Source organism: Topomyia yanbarensis, chromosome 1, assembly GCF_030247195.1.
Source record: "Topomyia yanbarensis strain Yona2022 chromosome 1, ASM3024719v1, whole genome shotgun sequence".
Classification (NCBI taxonomy): Eukaryota; Metazoa; Arthropoda; class Insecta; order Diptera; family Culicidae; genus Topomyia; species Topomyia yanbarensis.
This window is the reverse complement of record NC_080670.1, coordinates 112,621,145-112,648,080: the sequence shown is the minus strand read 5'-3', so window position 1 is coordinate 112,648,080 and position 26,936 is coordinate 112,621,145.

Here is a 26,936-nt window from a genome sequence, read left to right as displayed (position 1 = left end):
GCCAGCATAGCGGTCTTCAGTGCCACGTTAGGGACACCGTTTTCGTAACGGGAGCTTTCTTCGCATTCAGCCCTTTTTTCACTATAAGGAGCTCGTCGTTGGAGACTCGATTGTCACCAGATTATCTACTGTTTACATCAACGGCAGCACTAAGGATACTGAGCCTTTCGTTCTACCAATACATTCGTTGGATTCTCGACCGCCAGGGCTTCCAACATGCTGAAACCTCTTGCGTTGAACAGCCTGGTACCCCACTCCACGGCCCAAGCGTTAAAGTATACTAACAACTGGCGTTCGTTCGACTAACGAGTCGGTTAGTGAGTCCAGTATCTGATTGTACTGTTCTAGTGTCTATCTTGGAGGAGCATAGCATCTAAAGACGAATACACCGATGATCCTGACGATCACAAAGCCTTCGTGTGTGTTATCCATCATCTCTTGGACAGGGAAACCACCCATTACTTGAATTGCAGCCATCTCTGCACTATCCACCACCTAGTTACCGTTATCGGGAGAAACACGGTACACCTCTGAAATAATTGCAACGTCGCCCTTCGTTTCTGTTGTTGACTGACACAACAGTTGCTGTGCTATTTCGCAATGATTGAGGTTAAGCTGGGCTATCCCAATCATCATTGGCTTGCCTTCACTTTTTTGTGCTCTGGACATAAGAAGCATCATTCGTGCAGAGCAAGCACTTCGGTTGCTTTGTGCAGTCACTAGCAATGTGTCCCTTCTCCCCACATTTTCTGCACAGATCAGATGTGTCCTCTACAGTTTCTCGTCTGATGGTCGAAACACACCTGAAACACCTTTCCGTTTGATTAGTGGCTCTAGGTATCAATTGTAATGTGTATACCGACCATCCTACTTTGATCTTACCGGTCGACATAAGCTGGTTGTCTGTAGCTGGCGGTAAGTGTATCGCTGCTGTCTGAGTGCCACTATATGCCTTCCTTAACCTGATTGGCATCTGCTATTTATCACGTTACATTGCTCTAGTAGCGCGCTTCTCACTTCGTCTTTCGTTGTGATCTCGTCCAGATTTCTGCATTCGACCACCGCTTCTTGAACTAATGCTCTCAGATTTGCTTCTCCTTCCACCGCTTCTGCCACAAGTTCCAGATAGGTAGAGCTCTTGATTAATTGATTCTTCTTCAGCTCAAACAGTATCTCGCCTTTCTGAGTGCGTCTGGTTCTTACTACATTGTCCTCCAGCTCCTTCAGCTTGAGACCCTTTCTCACGCTTTTTGAGGATCGCAGCGTACGTCACGCCATCGTTTGCTTTGACGACTAGAGTATCTCTCATACACCTCTCCTGGTGCGGCCGATGGTCTTCTTTCTTCTTTTTATCCATTTCTTATTGTTTTTCCTCCTCTCTTCTACGGTTTCTATCATTTACTATCTACTCTCAATTTGTCGGCTGTTTCGCTATCTTTTGCCAACCTTGCTCTTTTTACAGAATGGGAATACCGGTCAACCTTCGGCGTCTCATAGGCTTTACTTCACTATCTCCGTGGTCATCGTTCTCTTTTCAGCGCTTTCAGTAACGGCATTGGTTCGCTACTGCTACGGCAGATTTGATGCTAATCACTTGATCCCTGATCTATCCGTCACGTCGCCCCTGCTTTTCGCGCATTTGTAGACTTTTATGATTTTTGCCTCAGTTTCGTCACTTTAGGCTGGTCATTTTGGGTAACACATCTGAAACCTTAGCTTTCTTTGGCGACCTATTGCTTTATCACTGCTCGTGCTTGGTATGGCCTCCCTGGGCTGCTCTCACTGCTGTCGCGGTTGCATATGCTGTTGCCCTTGGTCGTTTTGCTGGGTTGGCGGCCTCGCTAGTTCATTTTTGGTGAACGGGTTCACCACACTTGCTTAGTTAGAATTTTTTTAAATTTTTGTTGTTTTGTTTTCTTCAATGCTTTTTGGGTCACAACTTCAAGCCGCTATCTACGCCCGTAATAAGTAGTCGCCTCATATGATTTCATAGTTAATTTTGCGAACAGTGAAGTCGCATGTAAAGGTTGATGCGGCCTTTCATGGGGTACCGCGTTCAGAGCCGGATCGGCGCTAGTCAGGAACGTTCAACTGAGCCTACTTCCACCGGGTTTCGAGCGTACTTGGAGACCTGCAAAAGTTTCATCGGGACGGGGGGTAGCTAGTAGCATTAGCTCACATGCCGTTTCGGGAAAGTGTATCCATCCTAGGGTAAAAGAATGGCTGTCGTTTGTCGGTCAATTTCGATTAAATCGTTATTCTCAGCCATGTTCTGCCGACAGTGTGCAAAAATTAGGATCTTACTGGAATCGACTATAATGTGCCGGTTAGCACTCCAGTTGGATTATTTATGATAAAATCGTTAGCGGAAGAGGCGCCGCTTCGACGGAGCTGCTTTCGGGTTTATGTGGCTTTTCACAGAGGTTCTGCAGAGCCTAACATTGTATACCCCATTATGTCCTAACAAGACTCCCCAACTCGCAATAAATCCCGGGGGTGGGGGGGTCGTGACGCCCTGAACTCATGTTCTGCACTCCTTCTGCCCATGTGTATGTATGTGTGCATGTTTCTAAAATGTTACTCATTTTTCTTAAAGATGGCTGGACCGATTTGCTCAATCTTAGTCTCATGGAAGGTACAACCTTCCCATCGGCTGCTATTGAACTTTGTGTCGATCGGAATTCCGGTTCCGAGTTAAAGAGTGCGACCACAAAGCAATTTCCATATAAACTGGTACCATTATGCTATTAAAATAACGCAAAACTTCTTAAAATGGCTGCAAAATTACTTGGATTTTCCAGTCTAGATCACTAATGACGAACAGTCGATTTGATCACATTGGCCACCTACGACGATTGCTGAGTCCACAGAAGCTGGGATAATTAAGCGGAGATAAAATAAACTGGAAATTGAAGCATCCAATTTGTATTTTTGATGCCAAAGCAGACCAATTGATAATTTCACGATTAGAACGGTGAAGGAGTCGCGATGTTTCGGAACGAAATGTAAAACACAATTTTTGCGATTATAAAAAACTGGCGGGTCTTGCGGTTGCGGTCTTTTCCACCTTCTATTTTGTTTGCTACTTTTCTGACTCAATTAATAATCTAGACTGTCTCACCATAAACAATGTGTTCAATAATTATATAACGCACAGAGCGTAAAATCATTTTTTTATGGGTTACTATGTTTTAATTGCCGCATGGTTCTACTGTATCGATTTTGTTGGCTATTTCCGGCAAATTTGAGACTAAGAGAAACGAAAGCAATGAAATTGAAAGACGGATAGGTATTCTAGAGCGAATCAGTTATAAACTTAGAACGGAAAACTAGAAGTAGACAGGCTCATATCGGCATGATCGAAAGGAAAATGTGAAGAATTCTTTGCCTTCTGCAGAGTAGGAGTTGGGCGTTGCACCCAAGTCTACCGCATGGTCTATGGTAGAACATAACTCATCATCATGTTTTACCGCCGGCGTCGGCTAAAGAGATAGCTAATTCAAAATTATAGTTTTTGTTCCAAGTGTTTCACCGTCGACACGTAGCTCATTACGTTCGTGGCTGGCAAGCTATTGTGTATAAGTGCAAAGTGTACTAAGAATGCAATATATACTCCCACAATTATATTAATCCCACTCATGGAGTCATGGTTTAGAGAAATAACAAAAGCACAATTGCACAACTAGGTGGATTAAAATAAGTTTATCAATTGATTATTATCGTATTCCGGAAATTTTTGTGAAAATGTTTTGGCGCATAAATTATTTGGGCATAAAATATTCTTCCTATTCGTGGAGCGATTAGTACTCATCTTCTTCCACCAGCAGATCATGACGACCAACCTAAGTCTCAAACCGCCGATTACTTTTTTATCCCGAATATTGATTCGTATTTTTGTATAAATATATATGCATTTGAAAGTTTATAATGAACATAACCAACCGTGAAATCCTAGTACACATGGTTGAGAAAGGCACAATTGCAGCATTTTTTTTTTTAAATTATGAATAGGCACTAGTTCTGTTTTAAGTTATAATCATGATTTACAAAACAAAGCCGACATTGATTCCACATAACAATATTTGTAATGGTCAGTAGGATCATAGCACTAGCCCTGCAATTGTTTTGTACACGGTATACTAAGAAGATTGTTGACATAGAATGTCAAGTTCCACAATGAAATGTAGTACCAGTGCTTTGCTTTATTACAAAATTTAATAGTCAATGCTAGTAATTTAAGTAAATCAATACTCCTATTAATACTTATTATGAGAAAATTTAATTAAATTGATGACCATTCGAAAACCTCCATTCTCGAGTTGCTGCTAGGGTTGTGGCACCGGTAATACTGGTACCGAAAATCCCGGAAATACCGACCATTTTTGGTACCGGTACTGAACAATAGCCAGTACGGGTATTTTCGGTACCATACAATTTTTTTATGAAAATAATGTAGACTCTCTAGGTGGACCTGGTTCAAAATATCGGCCTGCAAGATGACTTTTAATTATATTAATTTCCTTCTAGATAAATCGTTGAGCTAACACCTTTGTGAGGGAATGAGGTGGGGCCATCATCATAATAATTCTAGAAGTTAAATATTACTATCTCCCGTTGTACTGAACGGTATGTTTAAATTCCTGCTTTATTTTATCGAAATTAAATTTTAACGATCTTGTACTAAATTCAAAAATATTCACATCTAGTGTAAGAGACAGAAAAAATTTCTATGCATTTGTTATTAGCGACATTCTGATTGGTTTCCATTATTCACTGGGTGGCGCGTAATAAGACTATGGTCTAAGTCATGTCTGTATTTGGTTTGCTCTTTAAACTTTATTCATAAATGAACGAACAGCGATTTAGTAGCTAACAAATTTGGACTTGGTGAATGACTTCAAATGGGGCGATTTGTAATTATTGGTGATCGGAAAATTCAGCAAAACTCTTACTTACAGGAAAGCAAGGGTTGAAACCTATTCACAGAAAAGCAAGAGAGGAAATGCGAGCAACCTGCTCGGTTTTACTGCCATTCTCGATTTGATTTACTGTTGTTAATAGGGTTTCTTATATTTACACATCTGTTGAAGTCGTCATAAGTCGCACCGCTTAGCAGTTAGTGTTTTCAAAGTGGCCTATATTTCAAAATAAAAGAAGGTGCCGCATACGAAAAATATCTTCTACTGAAATGAGCATGCCATTCGAAAGCAATTAAAAACAATTAACATGTTTTTTTGATCAGCACAAATCAATCATCTAAGAATAAGGTCATCAGTTTGAGAATTCAATTTCACTTTGAAGCTTTTTTCGAATTTAAAAAAAAATCGTGTACCGGTACTTTCCCGGTACTACCGGTACTGAGGGCTTCAGTACCGTAGTACCGGTTCTCGCCAAAAAGGGTCGGTACTGCGAACCCTAGTTGCGGCCAAACAAATAATTTGCTATGAAACTAGATTTACCCTTCAGTAAACGAAACCCTTTCTGGAAATTATGCAAAGTACAGGAGGTCTCAGAAATTAATTCCAGTTTGATAAACGATAAAATAAAATCAACAATTGTCTGATGATGAGTTCGAAGCAAACTTAGGATAATTTTTTTGACATTGTGCGTAACAACCTGTACAAAATCATATGAGTACGAATTCATTCTTACATGATCTATAAATGTTTGAAATTAGCATTTTATTTTGAAAAGTGTATTTTTTTAGAATTTTTTTGTGGGCCCAATACCCAACAATATGATCAAAGCAGCTTAATTATTAGGTGCCAGTCTTCCGTGTTTGATTTGAAAAGGATTCAAAGAGTAAAATAATACTTAGTTAGAACATGTTTGTTTAAATGAAATTGATTTAGAATTTCGTCGAGCATTTTGCAGGTTCACTTCGAATAACAAAAAAATACATCAGATTTATTTGATTTATTTGAAACGGCTCAATGCGTTAGCACAACTGAGCCGTGGGTCTTTTAATTTTTTACAATAAGTAAAAAAATGCTATGAATGTCGGTCTTTCAGATCTTGTTGACGCAGTTTGCTGCTGCGTGTTGAGATCCTTTTCCTTGGCGGTGAAGTCGCTTGGGGGTCACTCAGTCTGCCTTCTCTCGCGTTATCGTTCCTGTCTATGTCATCATCGGTACTGCTTTCTTGCTGTTCACGATCAGAGGTTCTTATTTGTTTCTTTTTCTTACGAGTCGCTGTTGTATATCCGTCTTCATCGGTATTTTCTTCTTTATTGGCAATGCTAGTTGTTGGTTTGGGAGCGGTGGTCGTGGTTGTACCTGCATTATAGGTTAATTGGATCGTTGTTTTTGGTTTATCGGAAGGTGTCGGTGGCTGCTTGTTAGAGTTGGCTGTAGTAGACGACTTTTGATTAGTTGCTTCCGCGCATGTTTTTCCGCAGTGGGCTGTATGGTTACAGAATTGGCATGTTGGTGTCTGCCCAGGATATGTGATTAGCGTTGTTTGTTTATAGGTCACTCCATCTTTCGGAGATTTGCATTCGATAGTCATGTAAGAAGGTACTCGCATCCTCACAATACGAACGCCGTTGGGAATGCCAGTGAAAAAAATTCTCCAGGTGTCATTCGTAATAGATTCTACTTCTCCATATTGCGACATGATTTGTTTGATGTGATCTTTCTTAGTGCGTGGGGCCAAATCATGGATACGTACGTCCACCATGTCGTTTTCCATATGCACCGGGATCTTGATTCTGGTGTTATTAAACTCGACCTCATGTTGCATGTTGTTCTTTTCAATGAAGTTTTATGCCTGTGCTAAACTTCTAAACGTGATCAAAACACAATTTTTAACGTGATGTAGCTGAATGTACGTAACTTCAGCGAAATTAAGCTCCATTTTAACTTTAACTAATTTCTCCACTTCCTGAACTGTGGGTCTAACACGAGTTTTATTAAAGTTGATCGAAATCGTGTTATCCCGTAGCACGGGCACTTTTGTTTCATTTGGCAAACTCATTTCACTCCGCAGCCGGAGGTAACAATACAATATTGTTTGTGCACTGATATGATATGGACTGCTTGTGCGATAGGCACCGATCGGCTTGTAGGTAGAATTGACTTTTTCACTTGTGCGGGTCGATTTTTAGCTTCTACTCAGGATGAGATGTGAAGACAAACTGATATCTGATGTATGAACTCCTAAACCTTGAATTCACAAACATCGATACAATCACCAAGAAATACGAAGAAAGTTCCCCGACGGTAATACGGTTTTCCTAAATTTAGTGTGGAACTGATGTGTATTGTCAGTATTTTGTTACATACTTCATATATCACCATTATCTTCAATCATATTTATAATATGTACATAAGTTCATTACATTTATTTTCAATATATTAATTGCATTTTTATTCGTTCCATACGTTTCATTCATAGTCATAGATTATAAACAGTTTCAAAAAACTGTGAACCTGTCAGACATGCCTGAAGCACGAACTAACTTGTGCTGTGTTGGTCTAGAACATGTTATAAGAATATCTATGCACAAAATGTTTATAGAAACTTCAATCTACATTTTGGAGACATGTTATCGAAAACCATCTTTCTGCTGTTATAAAATAAACAATGATCCGCGTCGTCGGGTAACTGAAGACTGCATATGATAAAATTAAATCCATATTCCTTATCAATTCAGTTGCAAAACTTATTTTAGTTAACAGATTATTTGTAGTAAAGCAGAAGTAGCATTTCTAATAAAACACTGTTTAAATGCATTTTAGTTAGGAGGCTTTATATTACTACAAAATTTACATCACATATTTCTAATTCATAATAACCTTCCGGCGCCAGTCATGCTAGTGCCCCGAGTGCACCACGTTGAGAAACTCTAGCGAAATCATCTTTGAGCAACGGCGGCTGCTCGTTTAGTGTACCACTAATGCGACTTCCGCGAGGATAAAATAAAACTTGCATAAATTTGTAACATTTTCTGTAAAAAAACCAATTTATTCAAAATACATATGTATAACATGATCAATGTCAACTGGTCTGATTAGCGGGAAATGACTTCGAATAATTTAAAAATCAAGAGGAGCACGTGGGATTTCATTTCGTTTGCACACCAACCAAGCATGGGTAAAATGACGGCAACAGTGTAAAATTTTTAATCCGCAGCGGCGCAAGTATGATTTTTCTAAATATGGTTTGATGTACGGCAAAATGTACATATCTCCGAAACGGTGCTTCGATTCTATGTGATGTAAGCGGTGGAAATGTTCCTTATAAAATTCTCAACAAATGTATGTAAATAAAAAGTAGTACTTGCATAGGAAATATAAGAGATATTTGAAAATCAAAGTTTTGCCGGTACACCATTCAAACAAAACACCAAATTTCGCAACTTAAAAAATACTAAAATGTAGCTTCGACGATGCTCGAGTTTTGTATGTTTTCCTTTTTTCGAAATTTTTTACCGGCGATTTTTAAAAAATCGGCAAAGCCCCGCGCGTGATTCCATCAAGTTTCCCCTTAACGGTTGCACGCCGTGTGGTGTCGCTTTTTGCACCCTCGGCTTGCGACTTCCTAGGGCGCTTCGCGTTCGACGCCGTCTCGCGATTGCCCTTGCCCTTGCCTTTTCCCTTCGAGGGGAACTCGGCCGCCGCTTCGAGCGACGTGGCTGCTCCATAGAAGGTGAAGGCCACTATCTGAGTGCCCGTATCGACCTTCTCTTTTCCCTCCCTCTCGGAGGCCACTGTCTGGGTCTCTCTGTCGGACTTCTCCCGACATTCCACCCTCTTGGTATAAGCCTGCTGTTTCTGTCTTGCGACACGAACAGTTTTCCGGAGTTCCAGGAGACTCTGTTTTAACTCCTTGCTTATATTTGCTTTGCGCTAGTGTACTCGATTATTGCATCGAGCTGTTCCACCACTTTGCGCATCGCCGATAATGGCCCGTCCGGTGCGTTGGTAGGGGTATTTCCTACCGCTGCTGGGGGGTCACTGGTGCTTTCAGATGCAGCACCCATCGCTCCACTACTCTCCCCACGGGGGGGGGGGGGAGACCTCGCCAAACCACCTCTAGCGAAGGGGTTTGGCACCTCCGACTGTTTATTTTTATTTTTTGTTAACTCCATGTTTAATCCCACGAGTAGCGCGAGAATAGATGTCCGCCACGCCAGAGCTCCGCATTAACGTGGTAAGGGACGCTTACTGTGGGGGTTGCCCAGGTACCCCACAGGCTCCGTTAACAATCGAGCATCTTTTTCACCCCCTCGATCACTCATCCCTCGGCACGGGTCACTTCACGCCTTGGAATTGGGGTTATGACCTACCTTGCTTTACGTGGTGACCTCGGCCCAGATCATCACAACCATCCTTTACCAGGGCTTTGGACATGTAGCTCTGGTTCTCAATAGTCAATGTACGTATATTATTACAGACATGCCACTATTGAGATCCGTCATTCACTAGCGGAGTTACCGTGAGTCTAGTGCTGCAAGATGTACATATTGGGGGGTCGACGCGGGTAATGGTGTGGGCAGGGGTGAGCCTCGTATGTCCCACGCGGAAGCGGGATAGCGCTCTTTGTTCAACTCGGTTTTCGCGGTCTGTCCATTTTTCGAGGTCTCCCTTTACCTTCTGAGGGTAGCCTCGGAGGGTCCTCCAGTGAGTGATGAAGTGCTCAGAGGTCTTCGCCTTGAGTTCCCTGATGATGTCGGATGACGGTACCTCATTAGAGAATAGGGCGGATTCCGCTGTGTCCGGGTACCCAGCATATGGTAGTTAATGGGTCACAGGATTGTTCTATGGCTTGGACGTAAGGGTGCTTGGACTCCCCTGATTCCAGTGCTTCGATGACTGAGAGGGAATCGGAGAAGATCACAGTTGGTGTGTCTTCGGTTTTGTTGGTAACCGCAATTGCGATTGCGGCAGCTTCCGCGGAGAACACGGAACACACGGAGGGTGGACGACGGGCGAGGCCCGCTCCGATTCCGCTTACCCCCGCGCCCAACCCCCTCGCCAAGTTTCAAGCCGTCTGTGTAGATGTGCAGATGGTTTGAGTATTTTTGTTCGACCATTTGTTGGAATTTGGCTCTGGCAGCCCGGGAAGGATCGCCTGCTCTGGTGGATACAGCCAGACTGATGTCAATGTTTGGACCGCGGTCGTGCCAGGCGCGGTTGTTGACCCGATGTAGCTGTGCGACTGTGGGAAGAGGGGCATTGGCAAGCATGGTGTGTATGCCCATAGCTGTTTGTAGTAGATGGCATCATCACCCGATGTTTTTTCTAGGAACCCCATGGCTCGTCTTAGAACGGCTACTGCCACTGCCCACCGACAGGGAAGGACGCCAGCTTCGACGCAGGCAGCTTCGGCGGGGGTGCTTGGCAGCAGGTTTGAGGCTGATCTGATTGCTCCGTGATACAGAGGTGCGAGGATATCGATTAAACCCTCCCAATTACGACTGGTTTTTTCAAGGCCATAGAAAGACGACTGTGGATGAGGGCCTGGCTGATGTTAAGTGCGCTTTGCCTATTCCACCTCGGGTATTTCGAGCTGATGGTGCGGATAAGACGTTTCCTTCTTTCGCAATCCTTTTTCACCCGTCGAAAGTGTGGAAGGAATGTCATCTTACGGTCGATTATCACGCCAAAGATTTTTGGCTTTTTACGGAATGGTATTACTGTTCCAGCGAGTTTGACCGGCCGGTCGGTGGCTAAGTGGCAAGAGTTGCAACAGTGTGAAATAGCGCATTTTGGGGCGGAGATGCTGAAACCGACCGAGTTGGCCCACCGACCAACGGCGTTTACGGCAGCCTGCAGCTTTAGTCTAGTGCGGCCGGTCGTTTTCCCGGTCGCTATAAGCATCACGTCGTCTGCGTTGATAATTACGAATATGCCTTTCGGGAGCGTGGCAAAGAGAGAGTTCATGCTGACTAGGAATAGTGTGACAGCCAGCGCCGAGCCTTGGGGTACCCCGTTTGCCTCCCAAAATAGGTCTGATTGGTTTCTTCCGATACCTACCCTGAAGCTTCGGTCACTACGGTATTGTTTTATGAAGCAGCCAAGGTTTCCGCGGATGCCCCATTGATGCAGCTGGCGAAGCACTCCTTCGCGCCATACCGTGTTGTATGCCTTGGTGAGATCAAGGATGGCAATGTCCGCATGCAGGTCGTTGGCTATGGTGTCGCTTAAGATTTCGTCGAGGCAGCCTAAATGAATACTTGTACCGAGTCCCTTTCGGAAAGCGAACTGCCGACGATCAAGAAGGTCCTGTTCCTCGAGGAGAGTTAACAGGCGTCTGTTCACCATTTTTTCCATCGTTTTCCCAATGCAGGGGAGGAGACTGATGGGTCGGAAGTCATTCGGGCTTCTGGTTCCTTCGCATTTCTTCGGGATGGGGTCATGAGGGCGGTTTTCCAGTTGTCTGGTAGGGGCTCGCCTCCCCAGATCCTGTTGAATCCGTCTAGTAGCGCACGCTTGGCAACTGGAGGTAGATGTCTTAGCAGAGGATAACCGACGGCGTCAAGTCCGGCAGAATTGCCTTTTGCTGTGCTTAGCGCAGAGGCAAGTTCCACCCCGGAGAAAGGTATGTTGTAATTTTGACTCGCATCTGGCGTGAAGATTGTAGGAGTAGCTTCTATGGCTGTCTTCGTTTTGAGAAAGGAGGGTGGGAGGGAAGAGTCCCCCGAGATGAATGCGAAGTGTTTCCCGATTTCGTTTGCAATTTCGGAAGGTTCAACTGTCGTGGTACCGTTGAGCGATAGTGCAAAACCGTTTTGTCTCCTTTTGCCACTAAGGGCATTTACCCTTCTCCACAGTTCCGCAGTCGACCATTTGGAACTTATCCCGCCCAGGAAGGCTGTCCAGCTGGCCTCCTTGGCTTTCGCGATGGCTTGTCTAGCCTGATTCCTGAAATGTCGAAAGTCCGCCGATCGCTCATCCCATTGGTGATGGTCAGGGGGAGTATTTTTAAGAGCTTGAAGAGCTTTTCGTCGATCCTTGATTGCCTTCGCTACTTCTGGGTTCCACCAGTGAACCGCCCGGTTTCGTGGTGCTGAGCTAGTTCGCGGGATGCATGATTTTGCGGCCTGAGTCATAACTTCTACGGGTTCCTCTGGGGAGTAATTGCGATCTCGATCGAGAGCGTCCGATATGTTGTCTTCGTAGGTGGGCCAATCCGCTCGATCATAGATCCAACGGCGGCGTCGCGACGTGGATGGGGGCAATCGACCATGAGAGATTGTGATAGGGAGTTGATCACTGTTCGCCATGTCGGCTAGGACCGACCATCCGCAGGCTCCGGCGATGGAGCTAGAGCATATAGTTAAGTCTTTAGCTGAATCCCAGGTGTAACGGTACCCGAACCACGGTGATGGATCCGTATCGCCTTTTATGTGTGTCTCTTGGATAGCGAGACAGATGGGCGCTAAGCGAGCAATCATGTGTTGGAGGTCTCCTAGGTTTGTTCTCAGGCCGTTGGTGTTCCACTGAATGGCCAGTGTGTAGTTTGTTCCTACGGGTAGAGGGTCAGAGATACGGTTGGGACCACGATTCCTCGCCGGTCGGCTGCTGGGCCTTGTCGAAGTTGGTAGAACGGGCGGTGGGGGAACCGCCGCGGCTTTGCTTATAGGGAGCGTATGACCTATTTGTGCTTTTGTGGAAAGGGTAGAGGCGACAGCAATTGGGATCTGGTGAGTTATAATATGGTGGGAACTTACACGGGAGGGACCCGGGTTCCCCGCGCCGGCAATTGTCGGGGATTCTTCAGATGTCTCCGGCACTTACCGAGTCGGGGGCGACGCGGGGAGGTGGACTTTTTTGGTGCACGATGAGCAAGTTGTGTTGTGGGCGGATTGAAGTCTGTTGCTTTCTTTGGTAACGCTGACGTTCTGCAATGATGCGGCTGATTTTGTACCGTGGGACTCTGTATAGAGGAAGAGTGCGACAGATGAATCCGGTCGGGTTACGGGTTTGGTAGAACTTACCCGAGGAAGCCCCGGGTTCCCCGCGCCGGCAACCGTCGGGGACTCATCGGATGTTTCCGGCACCTCCCGAGTCGGGAGCGGCGCGAGGGAGGGGGCTTTTTTGATGCATGCGGTTTTTTGTTATTGCTAATCTGGTGTGAATCCGAGCAAACGGATTCTGCTGACGGACTATTGGAACAGGTATTGATGTTCCGTTGCGGCTCGTTCGAATCGCTGTTCCCGTAGTGGAACCGTACTGGGTGCCACGAGCATCCGGCTATAGGGCTTGGGTGACGGGGATAACGGTTGATGTTGCTGTGGTCTGAGCGTTTGGGGGTGGAATCCAAGTTGTTGAGTTCTTTGTGTCCTGGGTAAAACCCGGGCCCGCGTCAACAGCCGCCGGGGGTGCATCGGGAGGACCCGGAACGTCCCTGGTCGGGGTCGACGCGGGAATATTGTTTGTTTTGTTTCGGCTGTTGAATTTAATTACTTTTGTTGTTTGCTGACTGCCGGGTTACGCGTTTGCGAGCTGTTGTGTTTATTCGGAGATGATGAATGGGTTGTCGGGGTCCGATGAGGGTGCCTGATTTAGGTTGTTCAGTGATGCTGTTGAGCTGGGACCAAGACATTGTAGAGTCATTGTTGGGTGTTAGCAGAGTTATGTCGGGAGTTGCTTTGGAGTTCGGGCTTCTGGATTTATCAGTGCCACTTTTTCGGGAGTCTTTTTCTTTCTGGCGATTGGATCTTCTAGGTTCCGACAGGCTGAACGGGCCGATAGAAGTTCCTGCAACGGTAGTTGGTTCAATAAACTTACCCTTTTTGGCTTTCGTTCCCTTAAAAGCGTTTTCGTTGGTGTTCTCCGAGGGGTTGGTGGACTGATGTTTGTAAAGTTCGGTTACGGCTTGTCGGAGTTTGGCTATTTCAGCGGAGGCTGCTTGCAGCTGTTTTGCCTGCTTGGCACAGTGTTCCTTAAGAATATTGATCATCTGGTCTTTATTGTCTTCCGCGCTTTGAGCTTTGCTTTCCTTCAGGGTTGCTAGTTCTTTTTGTAGCTGGGCTATGATTGTGTCCTTTTCGTCGTCCTTGGTGTTTCCTTTAATGGTGCTGGCATAGGTTGGGATTTGCAATCGTTTGGTTATTAGAGCTCTTGCTTCGGGATAGGTGATGTTATTGTCGATTTTTGCTTTGGTAATCATATCCTCCTCAATGAATTTGGGACACTCCCGGCTGCATGTCGAGTGTCCTTGTCCGCAGTTGATACAGAGGCTTGGGTTGACACAGGGGTTTTCCTTTGACGTTTCGTGTTCTTTGCTGCAGTTCAGGCAGGCGGCGGGGTTTGGGCAGAAACGACTACCGTGCCCGAAGTGCCCGCACTTGAAGCCATCATCGGCAGTAGGTAGTACGGGCGAATTCTGGTGCGCAGTAGACCAATATATACGTGCTTCGGAAGGATAGAACCTGAGAATGATAGGATAACCATTTTTGTGATTCTCCGAACGTTCGTGACCCCCTGAGTCTTCAGCTCTTCCAGAAGTCTAGCTTCTTCTACGTCTTTTGTGTCGGGATCGTAGATAACGCCCTGTACTATGTTGAGTGTTGGCCGCCTATGAGCTGGTTCATTTTCTGTAGTGCTATAAAGGTTTTCTTGGATCGGGTTCTCAGCACATATCTGTACCCCTTTACCTCTTTTGTTGCGCTCACCAGGTTTCTTGGGTCAGTCTCAAGCACAGCTTGTACCGATTTCAGGATAAGAAAGGGATCGGCGGGGAGACGCTGTTCCGTGTTTCGTGGCTCGTCGATTGCTCTTAATAGTAGGGTCTATTGGTTAATTACGTCCCCTGAGTTCATGTAGCCGGGGAGAGATCGACTAATGGGTGGTTCCCCGCCCCAATCTGGGGGAGGGGGCGCGGCATTTTGTTATTGTTGGTGGGGTTCCTCACAAAACTCTCGTACAAGTCACTACACACACGGGCACCGGTTCGACTCTAGGGTTCGCTGCTACACACTCATACAAATCGCCGACGGTCGGCAATTTAATGGGGGCGCAAGTTTTTCACTAGGTTTGAAAATTCGACTTGGTGGAGACGCAAGTTTTTCACTTAGTTTGAATATTTGTTTTGGTGGAGGCGCGGTCGCATTTATCGATTTGAAATTGAAGTTTCGGTGGAGGCGCGAGTTGTTTACCTACTTGTGAGTCTGCGCTCCTGTTACCTGGTACAACTTTCGATGTCCAATTTTCTCGAGAAAATGCCGTAGTAAGCTTGGAATTTTGCTAAATTGGGTCGGGAATGACCTTTGGCGGCTCCGCGGCCCCTCGGGGTGGGACGGAGCCGTAGGGAAGCGACTTTTGACGCACTTGGTATTCGCACTACTGATCGGGATAATTGACACTGCACTCGCGTGAACTATCGCTGGGGTAGCGAAATACGATTGGAGTCGGATGGCTGAGTCCGAGATTGAAAGAAAGCTCCGGGTGGCGTAGGCCGAGCACTTATTTTCCAGGCGATCAAGGGCCATAGCGAGAAAAAAATAAACTCAACCGATCACTCCGAGTGGTTGATACGATCTGACTCTCATGGTGTATTTTAGGCTGACAAAATGAGGACATTGACTAAATCGGGCAATTTTTTTCTTTATAATAAACTGAACCTGTTAAAATATTCTTTCCGTTCCTTGATTTTGTCTGATAACTATTTCTGATTATGATGAACTTTTTATTTTTGCATATTTCCATCTTCATGATAAGGAAAACATGCTCAAGAAAGGATTTACTCGAATTCAGTCTTGTTCGTCTGTTAGAGCCAATCAAGCATATGTTCATATTTGGCTGATAAAATCGGGGTTTCAATGTATTATAATAGATATTTAGCATTCGAAGTAGTTTCCTGTGAACAACTGTAGAACGACTTTGTTTCTATTTACTTGAAGTCAGCGGCTTGGTGAAAATCGATCTTACTGTCCAAACGGCATAAATCCGAAACCGTAATTTTTGAAGTTTTAAAATTATGCAGAATTAATTTTTCAGAAAATAGTAACAGAGTTCGTGTCTTTAGCGAATTTGTTGAGAGAAGCCCTATAAAGTTCAGTGTATAATTATTAGCCATGTTCAGATGATGGGATTTTCGAAAACATTTCATAACTTTCTGATACAATAGTTCTCAAATTCGCACAATCCAGTTTATTCATTTGCTTTAAAAATGTTTTTGAATTTCATTCTAAATGGTCATTTTTTCACTTTTCTCATTTTATGGATTTTATTCGCCTTATTTATTTTATTCATTTTGAATATTTACCTAATTTAAAATATATGATCATCGCCTTTTAATTATTGATTTCATTCAGCATACTTTTTATTAATTTTGTTCATTTGGATTCGTTTTATCTATTTTATTCGTTTCAGTTTCTGGATTCACTCTGGTCAGTTTATTTTTTATGCATTTTACTCAAATCAATAAAATAAAGTATTTCATTCACTTTTTTCATTCTAAACACTTTATTCTTTTTTCAACTTGTTAATTTCTTTAATTTTATTCATTTCATGATCAGACAATCCACTTATTTATTTTATTCAATTTAATTTATTGTATTAATTTTATAATTATTGTTAAATGGTTTTTCGCCAAATTTTTCATTTCATGAGCTAAAGTAATTTGATTTACGTATTTTATTATTTTGATTTATATTAATCATTCTATTCATTATATGAATTTGAAAACTTTTTACCTTTCTCATATTATTTTCATTTTTCGCTTTATTTTTTTATTTTGTTCGTTTTATTGATGTTCTATAATTTATTCGAGGTTTTCGTGCGGCTAGAAATTGTTGTGTGACTACTTCGCATGAGTTCTGCAAACTCATAAATGATCCAACAGTGATATGCGTAAGAAATGTCTCATCTCACTGCTCGGTGGATTAAGTTGGTTTTTATTCATGAAAACGGACAACGATTTGCTTCCGTGCGTAAAGTAACTTTGTACTTCATGTTGTCGAAACCGACAAAATGTTGCTGAGGGACAAAAAAGCAAAAATAAACTGGCTCATTCAAGGGCTTCAACATTGCAGTGTCTAGTATGAAAATTTCCCGTGACTTCACTTTTTGTTGGTTCCGACAGCATTAAGTACAAAGTTACTTTACGCTCACTCAGGACATGCAGCAGAAGCAGGTGATTCGCATTTCAAATGCCAAAATATCCTGACCCCTGAGGTAGAAGACAAAAAAGTTAAAGTAGCCGGGAAACTCTAAGCTTGCTCATATAACTTTATTCCACGCTTTTCTAAGCTTTTCTTCCTTCAACTCCTTTACTCCCTTGAGTACTATGGCTCTTAATATTGAAAAATATATTTCATCCTCCAGTCCATTGCTAATTAAATGCCGTTACAACAGTTAAAAATTGACTCAAAAAGGTCGTTAACAAAAATGGGAAAAAAGATAGAGAAATTGCTCGCCCCGCCTCGACTTGTACTATATTCGTGTTAGACTGACTGATAAGACAGATTGATTAAGGGGGGCGGGTAAGGGTTTCAGCGAAAAACATTTTTTTGCGATTTTTTTCGGAAATTTCAGTGTAGCAAACTGGTGTTGTACATTATAATGTAGCATTTCAATAACATTCTGTAATTTTTCTTCGCAAAAATATCGACAAACGACTCGGTGACGAAGCTTTTTGTGGAACGCCTCTGAAAAAAACACGATTTGCGTTAACAAACTGCTATTCAAAAAGAACTTAACAGATTTATTTCAAACTTTACATGCACATTCTATGTAAAAATACCTAACCCCTATGTTGAGTTTTCAAGTTAATTTTTCAATTCAGGGGGCTTTCTACTTATAAAATTGCGGAATTTTTCTTGAAAATCGCATTTCCACCAATTTATGAGTAAAACACTCCCTTTAAACCGCCGGAAGTCGTGCTTATGCCCCACTGAACGAGCAGCCGCTGGTGCCCTAAGACGATTTCGCTAGATTTTCAGAGCAGCGTGCACTCAGTGCACTAGCATGACTGCTGGAAGGTTGATTGAAAAATTCTACAGAAAATTTTCAATAGGACGTAAGTAACAATGAAAGATTCTCTTTGGGGTCTTTCTCTTCTGTTCATTACTCGGCCATTTCAACATTTACTACTAAACTCTTTGCATAATACTCTAGTAAAAACCGTCGCCTTTCGATATGCACTGGAAAATTAGTGCAAAGTGTTGTAATGACGTCGTAATAAACAAAAGAGAAAGTAAACAAAGAGAGGCTCTCAATGTTACTTACGTCCTATTGAAAATTTTCTCTAGAATTATCTCCCAAACCTCAATCGGTTAAGTAGTGTTTGAATGGCAGTTAACTGTCCATGATCGCATATTTGTCCCGTTTTTTATGAGATTTCCTATCTTTATGGGACTGATTTGCTATCATGGGCAGCTAACACCGCAAATCGTGTTTTTTCAGATAAGGCTTCGTCGTCGCTGGTCAATCTTTTTTATCGATTCGCTTTACCTTAATTTAAAAAAAAATCGCAAAAAAGTGTTTTAACGCTGAAACCCTTATCCCTCCTTTTAAGATAGACAACATAATCCCACGATATAATCATATAACCTACCAGTTATATAAACCTTATTGTTCGATGTACTTTGTTTCAGATAAGGAGATAAAATTAGATGACATTGGTCTTGTAAGCACAAAGGGAGACGACAAGCATCAACCTTTCATTGTTATATATTGTAAAGGATCGCAGGTACGTAATTTACTACTCCGTAGGGTACTGATACTTCCTTGTCCCTTAATGACTTAATTGGCAATCATTGTATTTCATAGCTGGTGACACCTGTTCTACATATTCAGCCAAGAAGCAAGCGAAATACGCAGCGAAAACGCAAAAACAAGACCGAAATGCGAAATCCGCTAATTGATCAAATGATGGATTACCATAAAAGCTGTCAAATAAAAACTCTCTATGTAAGCTTTAAAGACTTGAATTGGCAGGTAAGCAAATAATATTACTCAAACATTTACGCTTTTAACACTCAGAATACCAAGGGGGTAAAAAGTTACGTGGACTACCAAGGGGGTCCAAAATAATGGGATCGCTTACTTTGACCGATCATATCTCAGCTGTTACTAAATCGATTTTAAATCTGTCTTCACCACTGGAAAGGTATGTCGTTTGTGAACATCGTACCGAAAAAAATAGAATAATAGGGTTGTCTACCGTAAGTTAAAGTGAAAAGAGTAAAACAAAGTCAGCGAAGAAAAAATGGAAACGCTACTTTGACTGGCCATATCTTAGTTTGTTCACCGATTTCTATTTTTCTTCAGCATTGGATAGCAATATATTTTACAAAAACGCTTTTAATCCACCAAACAGTATGATGAGACATTTCTTATAATTTTTATCACTCTCTTCGGATATTATATGGATTGAGATCATTTAGAACTTGATGCTTCACGATGTTTTTGATAGCACATACTACATGGGATAATGGCAGGACTCAGAGAATCGCTCAAATCAGTATAAGACAACATCTGTACTAGAAATCTCAAAGGCTATACCAAATCAATGGAAAAGCGGAAAATTGGCCAATAAAATAGACATACAAACGAATTATTGCTAATACTCTGCGAATAACATATCTAAATTCTTCAATGAATACATTGTGTGGGAGAAACTGAATTTTTCTAAAAGAATTATGTATGTTGTACTGAGCAAAAAAACCGCAAATTTTTTTTTTGAATCAATTTGAAGTTCATACTATCAATAGCGTTTACTCAAATTTCCAATGCAACTGATAACTAAGAACTGAAATTGCAGCTTTTGATATCACGCTACCTCTGAAGTGCACACACCAATTTTTTGTATTTTATTTCAGCAAAATAGTTTGCTGGAACTTTTCAGCAAAACTGTATTTGCTAAGAGTTCAGCTTTGCCATTTTTGTTACGCTGATTTTTAGTAAAGCCCATTATTTTGACGAAAATCAGCAAATCTATAGAATTTGATTTCTGAAACAATCAGTGAAAGAATGGCAATTTTGCTGAGTTTCAGCAAATCAAACTGACAGTTCAGCAAATTTTGACAGTTTTGAATTGCAGTAATTTCAGTGAAATATTTTTTGCTAAAAGTATTGCTGATATTTCAGAAAGGCAAAATTCAGCAAAATTTTGCTGATATTCGGCAAGCAAAATTTAGTGTGCATGCATGCATAGCTCAAACTTTACTTCGATATCGACTTTTCTAAAAGTGACCTTCAGTAATATCTTTGATTGAAATGATTTTCGCTAATCCTAATGCCAAAGAACAAATAAAAAACTCGATACCCGTTAGTGAAAATCATCCTTATTACTGGAATTTTCCTTTTCACGAAACTTTTCGATAAATTTCCGTCACTTGCGTTAGTGCACTGAGTGCACGATGCTCTGAAAATCTATTAAAAAATTTCAAATACTTTATACTTTTCACAATTTTATTCGGGAAAGTTGTTTAATCAGCTGTTGTTATATTGTGTAAGAAAAAAAACTGTAAATTTCTGTATTTTCTCTATCTGTAACCTATAAGGGGCCATCCATATACCACGTGGACAATTTAGGGGTGGGTAGGGGTCACGAGAAAGTCCACGCTTGTCCACGGGTAGGGGTATGGGAAATGTCCACGTGGACTTTGTATCGTTATTGGTGTAAGCGTTAGATTACATTTAAATTTTTCAAGATTTTGAAATAGCCAAAACGGTTATAATAGCATAGTGTGTTAATGTACAGGCCTTTATGTAACTTATGTTCCACTATTTTTGGGTTTGAAAGCTTGTAAAAATTATCAGCCAACTCATGAATCTCTGTGTTAATATGATTAATCTTTAAAACGTAAATCTGATAGATCATAATGTCGTACAGAAATGAGACATTTCCATGGAAGAGATTCTTTGATAGTAGTTCGGCACAGTTTAAAGTTCCTAGCGAGCTTTTCAGCTGCTTAAGCTTTAATTGAACATGAATGCCGCTTAAGCCGTTTTTAGAACACGAAACTTATCGCCGAATTATCTAAAACGAGAAGCTTACGGTTGGGTGGGTGTATTGTGGAACAAAAGTTTTATTAAATCAGTATCTTACTCTAACCAAGCTTCGACAGTGTTGGAATAGCGAGGAACGCAGACAGTCGAAGAATGATCGCCCGCCTAGCAGTGGAGAGTGAACGAGAGTAAATGGAGATGCGTGATATAAGTTTATGTGAGTTAATTGTAAATTGTCTTTAATTTGTGAATGCTAGCTTTGTAATTTTTTGTAAACAAATTGATGTTAACGTTAATGCTAAATAAATGTTTGTAGGCGTCCGACGATGGCTGAAGAGCAGTAAGCCGAAACGTTACGTGTCACGGTGTTCCTAAAACCGTTATTAACTAAAAAAAATGACCATAAATTTGGCATACGGCAGTCGACAGATACAGTATCCAAGCATCTTTTTAGTGAATTTCAAAAGGATCCATCGAGGGATTCGAGAGATATGGCGATTTGAAGTTTTATGATACGTTTCATAAGGCTACCAGCAAACACCCACGGGTTTGGTCCAATCTCTATGAACAAAAAAATATTTGTCTACTTATTTAGTACATGGCATTCAAAAGCTATAGTAATCAAGTATATCCCCTGCAAGTTTGGAAATATTTCATTGACGGAATCGAAAGTTATAACAGTTTGGATGTGGTATGCGGTCATAGATGGGTTTTCTACCAGACTTCAAGCGTGAATCCATGTTTGTCCATTGACTATTTAGATCGTTTATACGTGTCGCGATTTTTAAAGGAAACCCTTACTATTTTATTACATAAATATAATGTACAAATGGTGTTATTAATATGGTGCACTGAAAAAATATGAAAATAGGGTTGTCTACCAAACGTTAAATATAATGTGTAATTTAAAAAAAATAGATGAAAGTTGGAATGTTTACTTGAAAAGGCCATATCTCAGTGGTATGTTGACTGATTTTTTTTCATTATTGAACAGGTAGACGTTTCATCGTTAATTTTCATCAAGAAGAATATAAAATAGAGTTGTCTACATAAATAAATAGACAATATAATTGGTCTCAACTATATGTATTATAATTATTTAGTGATTATTTTTGTATTAAAAATAGCGGCCTATCAATTTTTATATACTAGTTGATTGCAATTGCTGTTTACTACAAATTATGGATATATGAAATTTAGATATTTTATTAAAATAGATCGGATATCTTCTGTAAAAATCATAACCATGTAAACTGATTTAATGCTCACAGTAATTTATTGAATAACAAAAAAAAACAATTATTTAAAATTTTGTTGCAATTTCTATTCTAACCCTTACACTAAAATTTTGCTGCAATTTGACTAAAAATCTCATTTCTTTTGTTTCAAACAGCGGTAACCAAAAAGTGCTGGCCTAAAACTATTAGCTCCTGGTTGGCCGTCCAGGCCAGGACTGAATTCATAAAAAACAATTATGAACTTTTCACAAAAGTGACGTTTATGAAATACAAAATATAATTTTATAGAATCAGCAACAGATCTCATATGTTTCATGAGAAAAACTATAAAATTCTTAAACGCATATATTGGAGCGAAGTCATAAGACTTTTTTATGAAATACATTATTTGTACGTCTATGGAGTGCATGAATAAAGCTAAATGAATTCACAAGCCTGCCTATGACGTTCTAAAGGGTCCAATGGCATTGTCAGAAGGCTGGTTCATATGTCGAGACTTATGAAATTCTCAGAATGCATTTGCATCACACATACTCATATACACATAATAACACCTTTTCACACATACACAACACATTTTTAATGAAAAAAATTGGACAAAAGGAAAGCTAACAAGGGTGTCGCTCTTGCCACTTCGGGGTGTCGGTCTTACCCGCAGCGTTTTTAAAATGTTATTTTTCTCCATTTTTTGGCAACCAATAATTTTTAGTGAATCCAATTTTTTCAAACGCAGAAAAAATTATATCTTGTTAAGAACCATCTAAACAAGGATTATGCACAGAATATACAATTTTTGGAGCTTTGTGGCATTTTAGAAAAATGATTGCGCTTAAAGTGTCGGACTTGCCCCCGGTTCCTTAAAAGCTTTGGCAAAAACGCTTTTAATCCACCTAACAGTGTGATGAGACATTTCTTATAACTCTGATCACTCTCTTCGGATATTATATCGTTTGAGAACATTTAGAATTTGATGCTTTGCGATGTTTTTGATAACACATACTACATGGGATAGTGGCAGGACTCAGAGAATCGCTCAAATCAGCATAGGACAACAACATCAGTGCTAGAAATCTCAAACCAAATCAATGGGAAAGCGAACAAATGGCCCATAAAATAGACATACAAACGAATTATTGCTGTTAATAAAATATCTAAATTCCTCAATCAATGCATTGTGGTAGGAAAACTGAATTTTCCTAAATTTTTTTTCTATTTTAAGTTTATACTTTACTCAAATTTCCAACGCGACTGAGAACTAAGAAATCAATGCTTTTTCTTGAAAAGGGCGATACTAGCAGTGACACCATTCAAAGAGAATCAACAGTGAATATTTTCAGACTTGGTTTTATTTCCTATTTAAGAACTATTGTGTTTTTTACATCCTAGATTGCATGATTCAGTGATCGAAACCCAAAACTTCATAAAGTATTTGAAATTTTTAAATTAAAATTTGTTTTTGCTATTGAAATTGACAAAATGATAGTATCGCCCAGGGTTGTTAATCCATAATCAAACGTCATCGTCGATAACGTTAACCACCCTTCAACGTCATCGGAAACTCCGTTAACGATAATGTATCGTCGGATTCATCGTCATCGTCAATAATTCATCGGTGGTTATCGCGATACATTTTGCGTTACTTTCCCGTTTATTGGAGTTGAAGTTGATGCGATTAACTTTCAATTGTTTAGAAATAAATAACTATTGAAGCACATGTTTTGCCTTTCTCATATAAAGAAAGGCTATGCAATCACTGTAAAAATTTTTTTACTTTTTAACCGAGGCCCGGAGGGCCGAGTATCATACACCATTCGATTCAGTTCGTCGAGATCGGCAAATGTCTGTGTGTGTGTATGTATGTGTGTGTGTATGTGTGTGTGTATGTGTGTGTGTGTCATTTAAACTCACACAATTTTCTCAGAGATGGCTGAACCGATTTTCGCAAACTTAGTTTCATCTGAAAGGTATAACGCTCCCATAAGCTGCTATTGAATTTTTAGTTGATCCGACTTCCGGTTCCGGAGTTACGGGTTGAAGAGTGCGGTCACACAGCAAATTCCCATATAAACTGGTACCACCATAATGTTCAAATGATGTAAAACATATTAAAATTGATGTAACATTACTCTAGTTTGCGGGTCTGGATCACTAATGATCAATCAAAGCAGCTTTGACCACATTGGCCACCTATGACGGTTCATGACGCCCTCGGGGAACCCGCCAAGTTCCTAAGCTAATATCACACCCATTCCACAACGAATTCTCTACCGATTTTTACGAACTTAATTTCAAATGAAAGACACAGTAATGCCATTGACTGCTGCTGAATTTCATTCGGTTCTGACTCTTGCTTCCGGAGTTACAGGGGTGTTAGTAAGGATACACTGGAATTTCCCATATAAATCGGTACAATCGTAATACCTCAGAGGCTAAAAACTATTGAAATGGTCACCAAATTACTTCTAATCGTAGATCTAGATCACTGATTGCCAATCAAACATTCTTTGAATATATTGTCCACTATCGACGATTCCGGAAGTCCGGAATTCCGGGCATATTCCACAATTAAAGTCACATCGGTTCATCGGTGATGACTGAACCGATTTTCTCAAACCAAGTCTCAAATGGAAGGCAAAATATGCAGTTGAGTATTGCGTAGCCGCCCCTTCCCCCCCCCCCCCCCTCCCCACTTTGCCCTTACACCTCCCTCCTTCATCACTCCCCTCTTCTTGGATCACCCTCACGCCCAGATTTCCTTCATCCACCCCGTATACCGAAATAAGATGAAGGATTTCTGACGCATCCTCCACACCCACTCTACTAAACCCCCATTCCCTACACGTTCAAACGCATTCCACCAACCTTTGCAAATTATAATCACATGAAGATAACATTGAACTCATGCTTATTAAGCTAATTAAATATTATTCTTTTGCCTTTCTTATATAGAAAGGTTATGCAATTGCTCCAAAAACCGACTTTCTAACCGAGGCCCGGAGGGCCGAGTCTCATATAACATTCGACTCAGTTCGCCGAGATCGCAAAATATCTGTGTGTATGTATGTGTGTATGTATGTATGTATGTATGTGTGTATGTGTATGTGTGTATGTATATGTGTGTATGTGCGGATTTGTTAACAAAATGTCCACATCGGTTACTCAGAGATGGCTGAACCGATTTTTACAAACTAAGATTCAAATGAAAGGTATAATATTCCCATAGGTTGCTATTGAATTTCATTTTCAACCGACATCTTGTTCCGAATTACGAGTTGAAGAGTATGGTTACAAAACAAAATTTGTTGATTTTTCCAAATCGGTTTCTCGGAATTTTCTGAACCGATTTTGACAAACTTAATTTTAAATGAAAGGTCCATCAGCTGCTGTTGAATTTTGTGTGGATCCGAGTTCTGGTTCCTGAATTACAGGGTGATACGTACGATCACGCAGCAAATCCCGATTCTAACGAATTCTGCGATGAATGTAAAAAGGTGATTTTTTTTCCAAAATGTAAACACAACTGTTGAATTTGTAGATCTAGGTCCCCAACAGTCATTCAAAGTCTCTTTGGCCACACTGGCCACCATCGACGGATCCGGAAGCATCCAAAGTCAGAATAACGGTTATATTGGTTTCTCGAAAATGGCTAGATTTGCTCAACTTAGTCTCAAATGAAAGGTGTTGCGTCCCCAGAAACTGATATTAAATTCCATCTCCATCCGACTTCCAGCACCGGAGTTACGGGTTGTGGAGGTCGATCACATAGAAAACTCCGATTCAAACCGATACCGCGATGAATGCAAAAAGGTGCTCTTATATATACTTACCAAGTGTAATAAGAATGAAAGACATTTCCATAAAGTTATATTGTACGAACCAGCTATTAAATCATAGTTTGGAGAAATGAGAAAGGCACAATTGCACCTCTAGGTGGATTAAAACAGGTTTTTTTTTATTCATTTCGTTTATTTGATAGGCACAAATGCGTTAGCTTGGCGGTGCCAAATTCTTTTGTTTTTACATTTTGGATATGTTAAAACTAGGAGGTTACAATGTTGAAATATTTTTTTTATGAAAGAGAAAAATTTTACAGCTATCTTAAGACTAGAATTAAGATTCTATATAGAAGAAAGGGGTAAAAAAAAATTTTTTTATGAAAAATTTTAAAACAAGGAATTCAATAGTAATAGTTTTTATGAAATATTTACAGTTATCTTAAAACTAACAATATAGTTTGGTACACAAAAGGGGGAACAAATATTTATGAAAAATTTCACCGGTGTTTTAAAACTACCCGATCAGAATGAAATAACAAGATTATAACAGAACACAATTTTTGTAACATATTGTGTTATAAATTTGATCTCGTTAGCAGTTAAAATAACAGAAATTTATAACAAGTGACAACGTGAGATAAATTTTTGAAATATTTCTGTTATGTGTTTCTGATCGGGTAGGGATACAATTCTATTTACAAGATGGGGGACAATAGTTTTAACAAAGAAGTAAAATTACAAATATCTTAAAACTAGGAATACGGAATACAAATTTGATTTTTTATTGGAGACTTATGCTTGGTCAAGATATTCAGAGGGGGGATTATTTCCAAAATCGGTGTAGAAGCAGTTGTATCAAGGACAGGGGAGAGAATGCGTAGATGGTGACCGGGAGAGAAGAGCAAAACTTGCAACTTTCGGACAAACGGGAGATCAGCGAAACCAATTAGCGCCTCAGTCTAGTAGGTCGGATTGGCGGATGGTATTCTTCGGACCCGCGGGGAATCCTTCAAAAG